General features: G+C 45.8%; 1 protein-coding gene across 6 annotated transcripts in view; it reads left to right on the top strand.

Moving 5' to 3' along the window:
* Positions 1 to 12,581, top strand: part of N4bp2l2 (NEDD4 binding protein 2-like 2) — a 65,061-nt gene that overhangs the window by 40,429 nt on the left and 12,051 nt on the right. The window lies entirely within an intron of this gene.

The raw sequence follows: 12,581 nt of genomic DNA, 5'->3' as shown, positions 1-12,581 counted from the left end.
GTGGGTGATGGCACTTACTGCCAATCTGAAAAGCCAAGGGCCTAGAATCCACAGAGTGAAAACAAGTTGTCCTCTGACCTCCACAGTTGCACAGTGGCCTGACCCACATGCACATGCATGCACACATGTGTACAAAGCGTGTACAAAGTAAATAATTGTTATTTTTTTTAAGTAAAGGATCATTGAGAAAGGTATGCTGAAAGCGGAGATGGGCCAAAAGCTAGTCCTCTTGTGCCAAGCAATCAGCCGTGATTTGAATGCAGAATAAAAGATTTGTTTTCAATTTAAAAGAGAGCTTTAAGGTATTTATGTGCATGAGTGTTTGGCCTGCTTCTTTGGTGTTGCACCATGTATATCCAGACACCTGTGGAGGCCAGAAGAGGGCTTGGAACCCCTAGAACTGCAGTTAAGAGCTGTTCAGCCACCGCAGTTGGGAGCTGGGAATTGAACATAGCTGCTCTCTGGAAGACCAGCCAGTACTCTTGACCATTGAACCATCAAACTAACCTCAACATTCCAGTAAGCAATGGCCCTAACAAAAAACGTCAGTTCTACTGAAGCTGAGTATAGAAAGTTTGAAGCTAGCAGAAATTGGTTCACAAGAGCTAAGGAAAGACACCATCTCTAAGAAAAGGGCAGTCATAGCAGCAAATTTGGCACAGAAGCTGAATCAAATCATCCAGAAAACCTAGCTAAGGTAATCTGTGAGGGTGACCATTTAAAGAAGATGCCGTGTAGTGCTTTCATCACTTCTAAAGACCTTAAGGTAATTGAGGAAGGTGGCCACACTAAACACCATTCACTGTAAATTAAGGTTTTTAATTGGAAGAGAATGCCATACAGGACTTTCATGGCTACTGAGAAGCCTTGGCTTCAAGAGCTAAAAAATGTCTCATCAGGATTTCTGGCAACTGGTAACTTTTTTTTTTTAAAGACTTATACTATAACTGTTTTTATTCAGTATACTATAGCTGTCTTTAGACACACCAGAAGAGGGCATCAGATCTCATTACAGATGGTTGTGAGCCACCATGTGGTTGCTGGGATTTGAACTCAGGACCTCTGGAAGAGCAGTCAGTGAGTGCTCTTAACCGCTGAGCCACCTCTCCAGCCCACAACTGCTAACTCTTAAGTTGCATCTAGTGCTTAATTACCAAATTCACTAGTCCTAGGGCCTCAGTCATTTGGAAGGTACCCTGTCTATACTGAACAAATGCATCAACAGAACCTTGATAACAGCACATCTGGGTCTAGTCTAGTACTGAGACCTGATGAGCAAAAGCATTCTGTGGCTACACCCCTGGGCTGTCATTGAAGAATGCTGATGGAAACGTATGATGAGATCAGTTCTCCTGCCTGATGACATAATCCATTCTATAGCACATGAATTAAGGAGTAACTCCACCTTCTTAAGTCTAACCTTTAAAGGAAAACCATAAGGCTCTAGCTGAAGTGCTGAGTCCCTTGGAGAATCTATCAAAGTGAAACCAAAATGCCGGAAAGGATCACCATTATAAGATGTGATTCATGGGAGAACAGAACATTCTGCCTTCCAGAATGACTCTGAGTGGTTAAAGACTTCAGGGGACAAGTTAATCGCAGAGATGACAGAATAGCAAGAGAACCAGGGCTATAAGCGAGAATGAAGATATACCTGAGTATAATCTCACTGTAAAATGTCACAGTTGGAGTTTGCTTCCTACATATGATCAAAGAAAAGTTCCCTGGGGTCTATCCTTCAAAAAGTGTGAGTGATGGTAAAATGACAGCAAAATTGAGAATATTGTATCAATGTAGGCGGTGATTTGAACTTTATTACATGTACAGAAGGCTGTCAAACAGCAGCTCACATTACAGAAAAACCTCATAAATGGAAGAGTCAGGCAGTACAGACACTCCGTCCTTTTAAGCCATTGCCATAGATACCACAACCAGCAGCAGCCACCATCCTGATCAGTCAGCAGCCGTCAGTATCAAGGCAGTGCTATCAAGAGCAAAATCATACGTTGTTCCACGTCTACATGGGAATTAGTGGGCTTTCTTTATAAGTACACTGTAGCTGTCCTCAGACACACCCGAAGAGGGCATTGGATTCCATTACAGATGGTTATGAGCCACCATGTGGGTGCTTGGAATTGAACTCAGGACCTCTGGAAGAGCAGTCAGTGCTCCTCACCTCTGAGCCACCTCTCCAGCCCCCATGGGTTTTCTTTTTAAGCCACAAAGTACTTCCAATTTATGCATATTTTAAAAAAATTATATTGGGCTGGAGATGGAGAGATGGCTCAGTGGTTAAGGGCACTGATTCATGCTACTTGCAATTCTAAATCATATTGGAGGTTTCTAGCTTCCACTGCCCTTTAGAATCATCCCTAAGGTGACTCCAAAAACGTCTAAAGCCAGAGTCACTGCACTTGGTGCCCTGTGAACACTTCTGGTGACATCCCTCTCAGAGCTCTTGAGGTCTGGTTTCGTACCTTTAGATTAGATTAGATTCTCTAAACTGGTTAGAGATGCTAGGAAAGGCCCAGAAGAGTGAAACTTATTTTTCATTAGACTTGCCAAAATTACTCATGGACAGGAATTAGCCCGTAGAATGATTCACTCACTGATACATGTACTTTTGAAAACATACTTCTTGGGGTTGGGGATTTAGCTCAGTGGTAGAGCACTTGCCTAGCAAGCGCAAGGCCCTGGGTTCAGTCCCCAGCTCCGAAAAAAAGAAAAAAGGAAAAATCATACTTGTTTTTATTTTACGTATATGAGCGTCTTGCCTGCCTGTGTATATGTGCATATGTACATAGCATGCATGTAATACCCGTGTAGGTCATAAAAGAGCATCGGCTCCCCCTGAAGCTGGGGTTCCAGGCCTTTGTGAAACAGGGCGTAGGTTCTGGGAATTGAACTGAACTGCAAGTTCTCCCTGCTCAGCCATTCTTGCAGCCCCGACATATGTGTCTCTATAGATACTGGCAAGATGTTTCTTCACCTACATTGTGTGGAGTTTTAGTAGAATTCAGTAAAACTGCTATCCTGTTTGAGGTTGGAATGTTCATACACCTAGTTCTTTATAATTTAGTATGATTACGAAACAAAAATTAGTATTTTGTTGCTGTCTCTGTGTATTGTGGGTTTGCTTTACCAACGAGTAGCGGATAATAAGCCTATTTCTGACCAAGTGCTGTAGCATTTATTTCGTGGATAGTCATAAAACAGCCCATGCAGATACTCTTTTAAAAAAGAAACAAAGCAGGGTTTTGTTTTAACGTCCAGTTTGTATGCCATTCTCTTCCTTTAAAAACCATTTAAAACAATGTAAAGAGCAATGGCGATCGTCGGCCCTCTTTTCCGGCCTCTTGTTTTTCATGGAGGACCCCCCCACCCCCAGCCCCAGAGTACATAACGTTCTGTGTGATGTTCGTGTGCCCATGTGAAATTGCTAGTTAATTGCAGCCTGGGCTCCTATGAATGAGTCATTCAAGATAGGAACATCAGATTGAGCAGACGCAGGGTGTGTTTCTATAAACAGCTACGGAAGTGACAGAGTTGTGGGAAGGCAGCAGACAGGTGAGCAGGCATGCACAGGAGGGGCAGGAGAGACGCCCACACACACACAGCCTGCGATAGAACCCCGTCAGCCTGTTGACTTTTAAATGAGCGCTGCTCTGACCTCTCCATAGTGTGCCAGTGCTCTCATTTCACTTAGGTTCCCATACTCAGAAAAAATGTCTAGATGCAGTTCATGGAAACGTGATTTTATTTGTTCAGATGTGGGATATACACTTTAACTCTTGTACTCGAGAGATGGACTTAATAGAATCATAAGTTGGAGACCAACTTAAGCTGCATAGGGAGACTTTGTCTCAAAAAATAAAAATCATATTAGTAGGCAAGATCTATAGCGTTCAGCAGAGAAAAGCAATCAAGAAAAGACAGCTTATCAGTTTTATTAATCACTAAAACCTTACAAGCAAGATGTGGTTCAGTTCTTGTAATATAGAATGGGTACAGAGCTCTCTAGAAGTGTGTGTGTGTGTGTGTGTGTGTGTGTGTGTGTGTGTGTGTGTGTGTACAGAGACATGTAGTTTTGTGAATTAAATCCAGGGCTCAAGCATGCTAATAGCCTGCTCTACTACTGAGCTACAAGCCCAGCCCACCGAGAGCTGTGTGTTCAGTGTTATAAATCCCTCCATCCTGGAAGCTAGGTTGACCTGCTGAAGACACAGAGTTCATAATGGATCTCTGGGCCTGAAGCTCTGGTGGGCATCTGTCTAAGGCAACCAGAGTAAAAGGAAGTTAACACCAAACGCTGTGCTCGGAAAGGCTAGGCTGAGAAAAGACTGGAAGAGGGCATGAGAGACAGACAGACAGTCTGTTGTCAGGAACCAAAGTGGAACTGAGTATGGTTGGATGGAGAAAAGAATTGCAGTCTTGGTGTGAGTGGTCTGGGACTCCTCCAGGCTTGCTTTATTTGTCTGTTTGCTGGAGTTTTATGATAAGGGGCTAGTTACTGCATTTTAAAAGAAACATTTTTAATCGTGTGCCTATAAGGATATGCACACGTGCGTGCAAGTGCCTGCTGAGTTTAGAGATGTTGGAGCTCCCTGGTGCTAGACTTGGAGGATCCTTCTTCCTCCTCCTTTCCCTCTTCTTTTCTTCCTCCCTCCTCCTCCTCCTCCTTTTTTTGACACTTTCTCATATAGTCCAGGCTGGCTTCATAGTCCCTGTATAGCTGAGAATAACCTTGACCTCCTGGTCCTCCTGCCTCCCCCTTCTCCTGAGTAATGGCCTTACAAGTGTGCACTGTGTCACCCGGCCTGGGAGGGATACATTTTTAGGTTGGACTAGAGCCTTCCTTCACTGACTTTACTGCCCTTGGAAGACATGGAGCTTGGTAAGGCGTGAGCAGAGGGAAATTTCTTCCATTTATTCTTACTCTATTGTGAAAGTTCTGCAGAGGCATGAAGATTAACTCCATAGACCAAAACCAGTGACGTATAAACTGAGTTTAGACTGGGCAAATGACTCAGGGCCCGGGAAAAAATAGCCTAGTAACTGAAAATGGGGAAAGTATGGAAAAGAAGAAAGCCTTTGTGTTCTGTTTGTTTCTGTTTCTGTTCTGTAACCCAGACTCCCCGGAACTTACTGTAGAGCCCGCCCATGGTAGCCTTGCACCTGTGATCCTGGTGGAGAGGTTTAATGTGAGGAGAAGAAGAGGAGAGGCGAGGCCAGCCATGGGCACGTTAGGGGCTGGAGGGGGTCGGGGGGCCAAGAGCAGCGAAGAACAAAGAGCAAGAGGGGGTAAGAGAGGGAGGAGGGGCAAGCAACCCCCTTTATAGTCAGGCACAGCTGGCCGTTGCCAAGTAGCAGTGGGGATGGAGCTTAGACAGAATACCAACACTTGGACCTGTGATCCTCCTGCCTCCGCCCCCCCACCCCCACCCCCGAGTGCTGAGATTACAAGCATGGCCTACCATGCACAGCTCAGAATGCTTTTTCCTACGAGTTCTTGCTGTGGAGAGTAATGGGTGGGAGCTGAAATTCGAGGGCAGGAAAAATTGCTTCTTCCTGGTTGGAAAGCCTGTAGCGAAAGGAGGCAGTGAACATCCGTTGTGTGCACAAGTATGTCACAGTGGCATCGTGCTTCCACCGTTTACTGGAGGATAATTAACGGGCAGAGGGGAAAGTGCAGTGTCGGGGGAAAGTGTCCACGGGAATTAATGACTAAATCGTCTAAAGGTGGGATTTAGCAAAGACAAGGATATAGAAAGGCGTAGGCGGTGGCAACTGAATGGCTGCACTGGGTGCAGGGGATGGGAATCTGCACTACAGTCGTTCTTGAGCCCCTACAATAGCGGCATTGTGCTGTGTGGCAGAGATGCTGCACTGGCGGAATAAATGGCCTCTGCCTTTCCCCAGTCAGTGCGGGGAAGCCACCCTGCTATAGAGAAGTCATACGGTCCACCACGAAGGGTAAAAAGGCCCTGTGAGTGTGAGCACAAAGGCAAGGAGGAAGGAAATGGCTGCCGTTTTTCTTGGAGTGACTGGCAACATCTAAACTGAAACTTGAGAGCAAATTGCAGAGAGCAGGGAAGAAGCATTTCAGGCAGAGTCCTTCAAGTGGGGGTCTTGGAGAGATGAGACTGTAGTCAAGGAAAAGCAAAGAAACTGGTCAACCTGGAAGCCCAGTCAGGCTAGGGCAGAGTACAGTAAAAAGCAGGTCAAAAACTCAAGAAACGAGATCATCTGCGGCCTGTGGGCCTTTACCACGCTGAGAAAGGAGGCCGCTGATTTCTGAGCAAAGAGGGCAGACCAGCCCGCCTACCATTTATGGAATGACTTTACTGTAGCAAGATGGCGGCAGGATTCTATAACTTGCAGGAACCCGTGTAAGGCAACTGTGACCTCAGTCAAAGGGAGACTAGGGAGACGGCTCAGCAGGTAAGAGCCCTCGCTGCACAGATGTCCGGTACTGAGTTTAAATCCCCAGAACCCATGTAAAAATCCAGGTAGGGTCATGCGCACCAGTAACCGCGGTGGCTGTGGGTTGGTGAGGAAGAATCACTTGGACTTGCTACCCGCTGCAGGTCAGTGAGAGACTCTGTCTCAAGGGAGAGAGGGGGAGAGCAGGACACTGGACTCCACTGGACTCTGGACTCCTTGCACAGCCACATATGTACACAAAAACGTTTTAAAACAATGACAATGAAATCAAGGGGAAGACGGGAGCATATTTGGCATATAAGGTAGGAGACTTCAGTGAGTCTCAGCGTTCTCTGCTTCCTTTAAAGACTATGCTAGAATTGACCGAAGAGGCTTCTCCGAAAGCCTGGGAGCTCCCCTTACAGGTTCTGTTTGTCACCCACTGGAAAAGCTACCGGTCATGCTGTTTGAAAGTCCTGCTCCAGAGAAGTGGTCAGAGACCAAACCAGGACCTAGACAACAGGAATCACCGAGGAAGTCCCTGGACCTCTTTGGAAGTGAGTCAGACTTACCTGCTTTAAATAGCTGCTGCTCAGTCTAATAAGAGTAGAGCTTGAGAATATCCCATGGGACTAGAGGTGGCGCCCGGTCAGTAGAGGGCTTGCCTCTTATGTGCAGCTTCCAAGTTCAATCCCAGCTCTACACAAAACTGAGTGTGGTACACGACTGTAATCCCACCATTTGGACTGTGAAGGGTGGAGGGTCAGAAGTTCACAGTCATCTTTGACCAGGTAGCAAGTTGGAGGCCAGTCTGAATTACCTGAAACCCTTACTTTAAAAAAAAAAAATCCACCCATATACTTAAGGTGAGTTCCTAGAAAAAAAAATTAAAATACAGGTCAGTACACCAAACTGTACAATAATACTTTATCCAGTACACATACAAATACTGTCAAAAATCTATGAAGTTTTTTAAACAATGCAACCACAACTTCTTTATCTGATAAACAAGTAACAAAACTCTTCCTGCCCTACCTCTGTAAGGTAACAATTTATGTTGCCCTGTTAGTAACAGTAGAAAAGGTCCCTCTGGCTGTCTTACCAACTAGGAGGTCAAACACATTGTATGTTGAACAGCTGGAGAGGTTGAGCACCTACAGGCATTGGTTGGTAACTGCACAAGATTAATACAGGGAGTGGGGTTACTCTACTGAGTGAGCATTTCTGGCCGTTTTAGTAGTGCAGTTTCCTCTATTTCTCAGTTAGTTTTCTCCCTTGGGGACTCCTACTTCTCAGAGACAAACAAGGAAAGGGAGCATGCTTGGGAACCCATTTCCAAGGTAACATTCCTACAATAGAGAGGGAGACAGACATCGAGGAAACATGTCTTTCATGCCGGTGCTTTCTAACAGAAGAAAATTGGGACCACCCCCAGGGAATGGTGCTCCTTTTATCTTGGTTCAGTGTAGCTTCAGCTACCTCATACTTAATCAAGTTGATTTTTTGGCTTAATTTTGGTGATCGTAAATATCTCAAGGTACTGGGGTGAGACATCTCTCAGGGTGGCTTCTGTCACCTGGTGTTCCAGAGCCTGTGACATAGAGAATCACCTCTTAGTCTTCAACTATCCAACATCTAGGTTAGGAGAAACTAAACATAGTAGGGTATGGTACACGCCTGTCAACTAGCACATGGGAAGCAGAAGCAGGAGCCTGGGTGATACAGTAAGTTCAAGGCCAGCCTGGTGCCTTAGTGAGACCCTGTCTCAAAAAGCAAAGCAAACAAGGAAAGGCTGTCTTAGTAACAGGGGAGGTTTGCCTAGATTGTGCTAGGCCTGAATTGACTGCTCACTACTAGAAACAGAAAACAACAACAAAACCTAAACGTTTCATAGCATGGGAGTCTCTGAATTTGTGTGACAATTAGTTGACTCATTAGTCTTTTTCCATTAGTACACAGTCCTGGTCCTGAGAGAGGCACCACTCCCTGGGCATGGTTCCTATTTTCTTCTGCTAGAAAGCACCAGAATGAAAGATGTGTTTCTCCTTAATTTCTGCTGCTCTCTCTATTATAGAAGTCATGAGCTTTACTTTGGAAATGGGTTCAGTCATTTGACAAGGACATCAGGTTCCCTAGCATGTCCCCATTCCTTGTTTGTCTCTGAGAAGTAGGAGTCCATGCAGTTGGTTTGCTCTCCACACAGTCCTTCCCACCCTCCCTATCCTAACATAGGGTTGACTTGTCTTAGGCCAGAATACCACAAGAGTGACAGATTCAAGGGTTATCTTGAACTCTTGAGTGAGGAGCAGGACAAGATGGCCCTGAGGAATTTGGTAGTGTCTGCTTATTAACTTAGTCCTTTGGTATAGTGAACAAATGTCTGACATTCTTCACCAGAGCAGACTATAAATATGTCAAAAGAGAGAACCTAGCAGCCTGTGTCTTCATACAAAGATAATACAGAGATTATGTAGCAGTATAGTGGGACTAGCTAGCATATCTGTTCTCTTACTAACTGCTTCATTCAAAACTCATGCTTTTGGTGTCACATCTGAGCTGGAGGGCAGCTCCATTCCTGTCAAGACCCACTAACCTCCGAAGGTCTGGCAGAGGGCCAGGCAGGGGAAGGAAGAGCACAGGCTAGCCTATAAGAAACTCAAGGGAACAGAAACGTGCTTCTGGTTCAAGAAGCACATTTCAGTGGGGGTGGAGGGGGGAATGGAAAGTTAATGTCGTGGATTTTAAACAGTCAGGGTGCAGCTTGATTGCTGTGCTAAGGAAAGAATCTAGGGACTCTTTGGCGTCCCCAGTCATTGTCCTGTTAGTCGATGTATCTGTAGAAATCTTGAAGGATTGAACTACATGATTAGGAAGGCTGGTGGCTCCATCTGCCTAGTGATAAGTATTTCAGTAGTCTTGCAAGCTGGGACCACAGGTTAGCCCCTCGATGTCTGGGATGTATATATTCTTGAGTATCTGCTGCTGGTTTGTTTTTTTTTTTCCTCCTAATTCTTGGATGGAATAGGTGGAGTCTCAGAGAACTGAAACAAGAGTGGTTGATATGGGTGATTAGTGCCCCTCTCAAATCTGCTTTTTGCTAACTGAAGGTTAGAATTACACCTTCAACCTTTCCTGGGTCCAGGAAGTAGAGGATGGCTTCATACTTAGAATGTTAATGATTAATAGTTTGATGATGTATATCTATACCTCCCAGTTTTAGGAATAAGTCTGAAAACTGAAACAATTAATGGAGCAGAGACGTGGTTGATGTGGCCGGATCTGTTAGTGATGGAGCTGAGGTCCTGGAGGTCACCGCTGGGCAGAGTGACCACCTGGGGAAGTCTGTGCCTTTAGAGAACTTAAAGGGAGAATTTCACTTATTCATTTCTAGGGTTAGGAGCTAAGAGAACGGGGGAATGAAGGGACAGTCACAGAGGAAGACACACAAACCGTGTGACAAACAGTGCAAAGAATCTGTTAGCTCTCAGTCCTTGACGCTCGTGTGTATTGTATCCATTTCAAGACACGGGCTCCGAGTGAGTGTTGACTGTAGAAGTGACAGAGACAATATTTGGGTAAACATTTAGATGGACACTTAATACAAATAATGTCAGAAACGAGACACTCCACTTAGAACCTGGAGGTGGGCTCTTAGAAAAGAAACAAGGCAGGCTGGATGGCGACACTCTAAGGTAGGGACTAAAGAGGGGAGAGAATACGGTGGAGACATTGAGCAAGGAGACAGAACATTAGAGAGTATGGCAGCTTTCCGTGGTGAGGAGAGCTCACACCTCACCGGGGGTAGTGAAGCAGCAATGGCCTTCAGTCACATCAAGAAAACAGATCACTGTTCTCATGACGGACGCTCCAGCGTCGTGGCTTGTACAAGTCGCTGCCCAGTCGTGACTTTTGCATCAAGCTGCATTGACAAGGGCATTGAGGGAATGAAGAAAAGACACACGGACAGGCAGACCGATGGACAGAAAGCTGGGATCGGGTTGTCCAGACCCCTGGTTGGGAAAACCACAGCACTTAACTCAGTGTGGTGTTGAGCAGACACTCAGAGTTAGTGTAGACGGTTGGGCAAAGGTCGCACCTTATTACATTCGGCCAAACACGAGACAGGTTTATATAATTTGACCAGGATGTCAGTAGGGGAGCAGTCTTCAGTCAGTAAACATCCAGGGGAAGAGAGCCATCGTAGACTGTCCACACACTGTCAACCATCCCATTTGGGTCCCAGTGAGGGCTTTGCTATGGCGTTCCTTCCTGGGTTTGAGGCTTTGGGGTCTTTGACAGATCTGGCTCTTGTCAACACACACATTCACTTAGGACTTCAGTCAGAGCTCTCTCCACCTCCTACAGCATGGAGAGAATACGTTTGTCCCCCTCCCCTCTCTTTTTAATAGACTCTGATACTAAACATCATTACTGATCTCTGTCTGGTAGAATGTGACAGGCTACAGGACTAGGCCCTTAGTGCTAAATGTGTAGGCCACCTCCTCCTCCTCTCATAGGAGAGGAAGTCCTCAGAGGCGGATCCCCTTACTCTGTTGTCAGTGGAAGGCCGAGGACGTCATGCCTCCAGGACTCCAGTCTTTCCGTCCTTCTTTCCCATATCTGAATCTTGCCCCTGACTGGCATGTGAAGTCATAGTCGGTAGGTTCAGTGCTTCATTGTCAACCCCGCTTAAAGAGAAATCCACACGGGTTCTAGGGCTGCTGTGCAAAGGCTGATTTTTTTCAAATGTTAAAAACATGGAGCATGATTGAAAAGAGACCCACTTTTAGCCACTTGGTTTTGTACCCCCATTCTGACTTTAAATAAAAAACTTTGGCGTGAAGCTTCTTTGGCTGTGGAAGGGCCAAGGAACTTGCCCCACTCACCAACATCCCGGAACTATTAATTATAAGTGATTCTGTCGAACAAATGCGGTGATGCTGATAAAGCCCACGGAAGACTGAAGCCAGGAACATACCATTCACATGGATGCTTTTACGGTCCAGCCGCTGGGTGTGTAGCTCAGCTGTCATAGGTGTGGTCTCCAGTACCAAAAGAGCAGCACCCCATAGCCCCACAAGTGCATGTATAACGTAATGAAGCCAAGGCTGGAGGACAGGACATTGGAGTAATGAGTGTGGATCACCTTTCTGCAAAAAAAAAAAAAAAAAAGACAGTGGTTTCTATGGCCAATGACTCCGACCTTTTAGATGTAAGTCCTTAAGTCTCAGGATACATAATATCCAAGAAGTCAGCTGGTCCATCAGAAAAGTCAGTTTCCAGATCACTTCCCTGGCGATATATCTGCTAGGGTCTTGTAGGAAGTAATAGGAATCAAACAGTAAAAACTGCAAGCAGGAAAAGGAAGTAAAAATCAGATGTATTCGGAAGCGTGGCTTAAAGCCGTGTTACTCCACCTTCGAGGTGAAGACAGTGCCCTGGGCAGCTTCTGCAAATGGCAGATGCTCCATCTGAGCGATGCCTGTGGCCGGAAGGACTCGGCCCGGTGCAGTACCCAGGGAGCACACACGCTGTGGAAGGGCTGTTGGGCCCGCTGTATCTTCAGGTACACCAACCTGCATGTAAGTTATACACCAACAGTCTAAAGAATAAGGACGAATGGGGCAAAAGCAAGAGGCCTTTTTATTCCTCATCTTCCCCACGTTCCGTTCTGTAGACAGGACCAGCTTGCATGCAAGGGATGCACACACAAGAATGAGCGTCTGCACTGATGCGGGCACTGCTGTATTTCAGCTCTGGTATTAGATACATTTTCACCCGCAGCACAAATACATCAGTTCACTCAGTGCTCACATTTTTTTTTCTTTTTTTGGGGGGGGGGGGGCTGAGGACCGAACCCAGGGCCTTGCACTTCCTAGGCAAGTGCTCTACTACTGAGCTAAATCCCCAACTCCCACATTTTTAAAATAAAATAAAACTAACACATTGGCGTTGGACAAAACAAACAAAAGGAAAAGAGCCAAAGAGAAGGCATGAGAATCAAACACTCACGCATTCAGGAATCTCATAAAAGTACTAACCTGAGAGCTGTAATGTACCCACAGAGGACCTGGCCTTGCCTCCTGCCGGCCTAGCACATGCTGCCTCTGCCTCAGTTCACTAAGAGCTTCGATCACGTTGACTTACAAGGCCTTTCC

This window comes from Rattus norvegicus, chromosome 12, assembly GCF_036323735.1.
Source record: "Rattus norvegicus strain BN/NHsdMcwi chromosome 12, GRCr8, whole genome shotgun sequence".
In the NCBI taxonomy this organism is placed as follows: Eukaryota; Metazoa; Chordata; class Mammalia; order Rodentia; family Muridae; genus Rattus; species Rattus norvegicus.
This window is presented reverse-complemented; position numbering and strand designations above follow the sequence as displayed.